This window comes from Fundulus heteroclitus, chromosome 12 (genome assembly GCF_011125445.2).
Source record: "Fundulus heteroclitus isolate FHET01 chromosome 12, MU-UCD_Fhet_4.1, whole genome shotgun sequence".
Taxonomy (NCBI): Eukaryota; Metazoa; Chordata; class Actinopteri; order Cyprinodontiformes; family Fundulidae; genus Fundulus; species Fundulus heteroclitus.
Window position 1 is genome coordinate 49,126,067 of NC_046372.1, and position 7,061 is coordinate 49,133,127.

The window sequence follows — 7,061 nt, forward strand, 5'->3', positions numbered from 1 at the left end:
AATACTCACCCTCACCCTTAATACTCTGTGTTGCCCTGCGACAGACTGGCGACCTGTCCAGGGTGTACCCCGCCTCTCGCCCAGTGAACGCTGGAGATAGGCACCAGCAACCCCCGCGACCCCATGAGGGACTAAGCGGTTTGGAAAATGGATGGATGGATGGATGGATAATACTCACCCAAAAAGTCTGTTCCTAAAGGTTCACATGTGACACGGTTTTATGAAATAATGAAGACCACAATGTTTAGATTTAACAAATTGATCCTTATATTCATAACACATACACACACAAATATATATATATATATATATATATATATATATATATATATATATATATATATATATATATATATGTGTGTGTGTGTGTGTGTGTGTCTGTGTGTGTATTTATTGCAGCACAAGAATGAGGCATCTTCTCTGATCCACGTTCACAATAACAGAACTCAACTTTTTTCTGCCACATACAATATGGCGGTGACGTTGACGTTCTACGTATATATGTCTGTGGGCCATTAGTGGCCTCGCCTGGCACAAGACTTCCCGAGGTGCTTTGCTCGCTTTTTTTTTGTAGTTTTTTTTTTTTTTCAGAAAAAACTTTATTTAACAATTGTACATTACACCAGGTACCAGTATCTCAATACACCAAACAAATAGATATAAACAAAGATGCAACAATAATAGTAAAGACAACAAAAAAAATAACAATAATAATAATAATAAGGGGCAACATTATATTATACATAGATTCAAGGACAAGCCATTAAACCAGCAGATTAAATTTACTCACAAAAGAAAGAAAATTACCAGCATTTTTTGTTTTTACAAATTCTAAAGATTTGACATAAGATTTTGTTTCATTTTTCCAATGAGATATGACTGGTTTACATTTTAAGTAACGGCATTTGTGTAAATAAAATTTAACTAATAGAATTAGAATGTTAATACCCACTTTATCTTCAATTTTTGCAACTATACCAAATAATGCTACTTTTAGAGTAAAATCAGGTAATTGAATTCCTTTAGATTGGATCCACATCAGAAAATCAAGCCAAAAGGTTTGGACTACAGTGCAGTGAAAGAAAAGGTGTTCCAGACTCTCAGATTCAACCTCACAAAAAACACAATTTTCAGTGTCAAACTTAAATTTTTCTCTTAGAAATTCATTAGTAGGGTAAAATCTGTTAATATTTTTAAATTGAATTTCTTTCATTTTTGGAGGTACTGGGTATGATAGGAATTTAGTTCTTATCATCTTTTTTGTTTCTGTATCGAAATCTTTGAGAACATATTCTCTCTTTACGTGATTGGAAGATAAACAATAAGTCAAATAATACCTCAAAAATTTATTGTTACATTGAGTGCTGAAAAAATTAACGTCATCTATAAAAACTTGTTTGAGTTTTGGAGAAATATCAGAAAATATTATATCTTGTTTAACCATAGCCTGAAGAGGTAAAGGGAATGTTTTTAAGATCTGATTATATTTACTTTTAGTACAATGGATTTGATACTTTTCACAAAACTCCTGATGAAGTAACAGGTTACCACTATTGTCCATGAAATGAGAAACAGCCCATATTTCTTTTTTATACCATTCGTTCATAAATATAGATTTTCTGTTACTAAGAACGTATCTATTGTTCCAAACAGGGGTTTTATGGGGTGTAAAATTATGACTAAAGATTAATTTCCAATAGAGAAGAACCTGTTTATGAAAATCAGATAATTTAAGTGGTAATTTGTTTATCTCAAAATCACATTGTAAGAGAAATTGGATTCCACCTATTTTTTTGAACACTAAATTGGGTATATAAGACCAAACTGAAAGATTATTGTTTACTATATATTTCAGCCATTTAAGTTTTAATACAGCATTCATAATCTCAAAATCTATGGCATTTCCCCCACCTTCTTCATAAGTTCTAATCATGTCATTTTTCCTAATGTAATGAATTTTATTCTTCCAAATAAAGTTAAAGTTTAGTTTATTAATGGTTTTTATCATCTTGTTTGATATTGGAAGAGTGTAAGCAGGGTAGATAAATCTAGAAAGACTCTCCATTTTCGTTAATAAAATCCTGCCAAAAAGAGAGATGTCTCTCTGTAACCACTGATTAAGAATTAGTTTACATTTTTCAATATTTTTCCAAATGTTAACGTTATCAGAAGATATCCTGTTTCTTGTAATAACAATTCCCAAGTATTTCACCTCTTTTTTAATATTAATGTTAAACAGTGATTGTGATGGGTGGTCTTTCAAGGGAAAAAGTTCACATTTGTTTAAATTTAATTGAAGACCAGAAGCCTTAGAAAATAATTTTATACTTTGAAGAGCTAACGGGATTTGTTCTTCATTTTTTAGAAAAAGGGTTGTATCATCGGCCAGTTGACTAATTATTATTTTCTTGTCCAGTAACTCAATTCCAGAAATGCAACTGTTTTTAATTAATATTGACAGCATCTCTGCAACCATTATGAATAATAATGGTGAACTTCCACAGCCTTGACGAATTCCTCTACTAATGTTGAACCTGTTACAAGTACCATGACTTAATATTACAGAGCTGTTTATGTCATTGTAAAGCATTTTAATTAGGTTCCTAAATTTTTCCCCAAATCCAAAATGAGTTAGAGTTTTAAAGATAAATGGATGTTCAACAGAATCGAATGCCTTGTAGAAATCTAAAAACAAAATAAACCCATCATCACTAATTAAATCACTGTAATCAACTAAATCTAAAACCAGTCTGATGTTATTATGGATGGATCTTCCTTTTAAAAAGCCTGATTGGGTTTCACCAATTATATTGGAAATACCTTCTTTAAGTCTGGCTGCCATACAACTAGAAAATAGTTTATAATCAGTATTTAATAGAGTGATGGGTCTCAAGTTGTCTAAAATCCTTTTATCTTTCCTGGTTTAGGGATCAGAACAATCACTCCTTGTTTCATGGTTGGCATCAATTCTTCTTTTTTAATACATTCTAACAAGGCATTAAATAATAAATTCCTTATGTCGGTCCAAAAGAATTGGTAAAAATTAACAGTAAGGCCATCTGAACCGGGAGATTTATTTAATGTCATTTTCTTTACAGCAGTATCCAGCTCTTCAATTTTAAGGTTGGCATCGCAGATAGTTTTAAATGATGAGTCAATCTGTGGAATCAATGAGGATATGTTGTTGAAGAGATTGTCACAATCTATTTCAGAGTAATTAGCTGAATAAAGTTTGGAATAAAAGTTAAAAACTTCTTTCTCTAACACTTTAGAATCTTTACATTCATCTCCCTTTACAATAAGGCATGAGATGCAATTATTAGTCTGTCTGTTGCGTTCTAATTTAAAAAAATATGACAAATTCTTTTCTCCTGCCTCAATCCATTTTGCACGCGACCTAATAAAGGCACCTTTTGCTTTATTCAAATAAAGTTGATCTAACTTAGATTGTAATTCCATAAGTTTATTTTTTTCTTCAGGGCCAAAACTAGGTTTGATGCAACATTGATGGATTTTATTTAAAATATCACTTTCAAATTTCTTTTGTTTAGAATTGAGGTTATTGCTGAACTGAAAGCTAAATTCTCTTACTTTAAACTTCAGGAATTCCCATTTGTTGATGTCACCTACAATTGAGGCATTAGTTTCAATTTCACTTATTAATTTTCTAATTTGAACATTATAATCTTCATAATCTAATAGTTTGGAATTAAACTTCCAATAGCCCTTTTTTTGTAAATTCCTAACAGCAGGTTCCAGACTTAACTCTATAAAGCAATGGTCAGTAAGAGGAGCTTTTGAAGTTATAATTTTTGAAGTGTGATTTAAAACAGAGTCACTTCCCAACCAGTAGTCAATCCTAGATTTGCAGCATCCATTAGGCTTGAACCATGTAAAATCTTGAAGTCCTAGGTTCTTTGATCTCCAAATATCATTCAGGTTGCTAGTTACAATAAAGTCATTAATTATTCTATTATATTGCGGTCTCCTTGATCTTGAAGGCCATCTATCGAACCACTCATCAGGGGTCATGTTCCAATCACCGCCCATCAAAATATAATCTGTAGGGTAATGAGCCTTAAACTCAGATATCACCTTTGTTATGTCTTCCAACATTATTCTGTTTTGATTTTCGTTGTTATAACCGTAGATGTTACATAAGATAATAAACAGATCGTCAGTCTTCACCACAGCTGTCAGCCAGTGACCTTCACTATCAGTTCGATGTGTGATTATTTCTCCTTTAAAATTATTGAAAAGCACAGCAACTCCACTGGATCGGCTGGTGCCATGACTGAACAGGATCCTATCGCCCCACTGACTTTTCCAAAATGAAGTGTCCACATCTGAAGAATGAGTCTCTTCTTTTTTTTAGTAGTTGAAGAAGAACAAAGAAGGCGGATTTTCATCAAGACTGGAAAGCAGCAGCAGCGCTGGCAGTAGTGCTGGGTACAGCTTTAAATGTAAGTAGTTTGTTTTTATTTTTTTAACTGAACATCTATTAAAATATGTGACGGTAATTGAGCCACAGGAATTTGTAGGACCAGCTAAAGCTCAATCTTAGAGCTAGTCTGTTGATACGAGACGTTCAGCAACATTAAAAGCCTTCATAAAAATGTCAAATTTGTTGATTTTAACCTACATCTTATTGTAACTGTGCTGATAGCCGTGTCCCTTACAAATCCGATCAATTTATTCTCATACAGTTTATTACAAATGATTAGAACTGCCAAAGCGTAATGCAGCTGAAGAAATAACATCACTCCAGCTGTACTGGGCTGTCAATACAGCAAACGTTTTGTTTGAATACTCAGTAACGTATAGTTAATTTACAGTACAGTTTAATAAGGTTTAAAGTATAAGTCACTTGAAGAACAATACCGGCGTAATTATACAGAACAGTCATTTTGCCTGTTGACATAACAGAAATATGCTTTACATGTAATTTTGTTCTAGGGAGCAGGGAGAATACAGAGGAGTTGATAAAACTCCGTGGGCAAAATGACCACCTCTTTACCGGGGCCAAAAACACTGCTGTAGTCGGATGGAGGTAAGAGTTGAGACATAATTCCATATACATGTTGCATTTGTATGTAAAATTCACACAAATTCAAAGAAGTCCCGTTCAAACACCAACGTACAAATATAATCTTTTGATCACATCAAATGATGCCCAGATGTCACTTTTTTTTAATCTTATAGTTGTGATAGTAGTGATCCTTGTGTGTTTATCTCTTCTCGTTTCTCTTGTTTAGAACAATCCTGCAAAAAAACGGGCCTGGAGGGTGAAGTTGAGCCACAACAGGCCAAAAAAAAGTAGGACAACTTGAAAAAAAAATACAAAGTACGTTCAGGTTTGGCTAATGTAATGAAATACACACACACATCTATCTATCTATCTATCTATCTATCTATCTATCTATGTATATATATATATATATATATATATATATATATGAAACACTCCCTTTTTTCTAGCTTTAAAGAAACACTACAGAAAATTGCATCTGTTGACACAAATTGTTTTCCTCTACTTTAGGAATGCAAAGATCCAGGGACAGGGCAAGGGGTCAGTGGGAAGCCTACTGCTGCCACCTGGCCATGGTTTGTCCTCAGGTTCTGTGTTGCTGTTATTGTTAAATTAAATTATTAAATTGTTTATAAAAGTTATTGTTGTCTGTGTGTTCTTAAAGTCTTTTAACCTTTTACATTATCTGTTTCATCACTTTTTTACAATTTAAGTAAACTTAGAACAACTTCTCATTGACATCAATTTATTTTTAGAGAAACAAGTATTTACAATAAACTATCAAAAACATTTTAACTATTTACATTAGATTTTAAAATTAACTACTACAACTATTTACAGAAGATATAACATAAATATTACTAAAGAATATATATATATATATATATATATATATATATATATATATATATATATATATATATATATATATATATATATATATATATATATATATTATACACAATTTTGACTGAGCAGGAGTCCCTGGTGGTGCTGCTGGACTGGATGGGATGCCACACAGATGACCTTGGAGTCTTCTGACTGCGAGTGGGACATCATCTGGGGGATGGGGGATGCCTCTCTCCACTGTTCACCACATCGTCCATCAGGGTTTGCAGGGCTGACCCAATTGACCACTGCCATGTTCCTAAAAATGTTTAAGAAGACGCAGAAAATGACTTTACTACAACTGTTTTCATAACCCTTGCATGAGAAAAGCTAAAAAGTGATTATACTTGCCATCTAAATGTAATCGTGGTCGGGTAGAACCTCCTCCAGGGCAGACACCTCAGCAGACAGCTGGTCCCGCCAGGGAGCACCACTGACTGCCTCCAACACATTCTCCCCCTCCTCATCCTCTGGCATGTCATCCTGCACTTCATCGTCTGGGGCCATGATGTCACCGGCTCCCAGGCAGATGTTGTGCATTTAAGTTGATGCAGCAGTACATCGGCCTTGTCTGGATAGAGACATGAAGATTTGGAACAACAGGATTAGATGATAGCAATTTTATTTTAGCTTATATAATTCTAGGGAATGTTAACCCCTTAACGCCTGGTGTTGCTAATATGTGACCAAACAATTCTGGCCTTTACTTATTTTACTTCATCTAGATCCACTATTTAACTTTTTTTTTTTTACGTTTTTTTTATTTAGATTCATTTTTCCTGTATTCTTTTTTCATTATATAATTACAAACAAAATCAGGCAGTAAGGGGATAACAATTTAGACAAATAATGATTTATTTCTCAATATTAGTTTGGCTTCTCAACACAACATTAGTGATAGTGAAAGTAGTGATTTAAGTCAGTTATTTACAGGGTTTGTACACATTTAACTATTCAATTCAAATTACTAAAGTTACAAACATAAGCCTATATCAAGTCTTACAAATAAATATAACATTTTATATTTAAACATATTCGACAATCTGCTGACAAGCGTTTGTTTAATAACTGGTATATTATGATCATTAGCAGGCCCCTGTGGGTGAAAATAATAGCAGGTAAATGTTACCTCTCCACTGCGCTC

At 33.2% G+C, this 7,061-nt stretch overlaps 1 long non-coding RNA gene across 1 annotated transcript; it reads left to right on the forward strand.

The window, feature by feature from the left end:
* The first annotated feature begins 4,486 nt into the window (after nt 1-4,486).
* On the forward strand, nt 4,487-5,670 carry LOC118565086. The gene is made up of 3 exons (XR_004932183.1): nt 4,487-5,050; nt 5,256-5,344; nt 5,540-5,670. It is a non-coding gene; the product is annotated as an uncharacterized LOC118565086 (long non-coding RNA).
* Nucleotides 5,671-7,061: the final 1,391 nt, after the last annotated feature.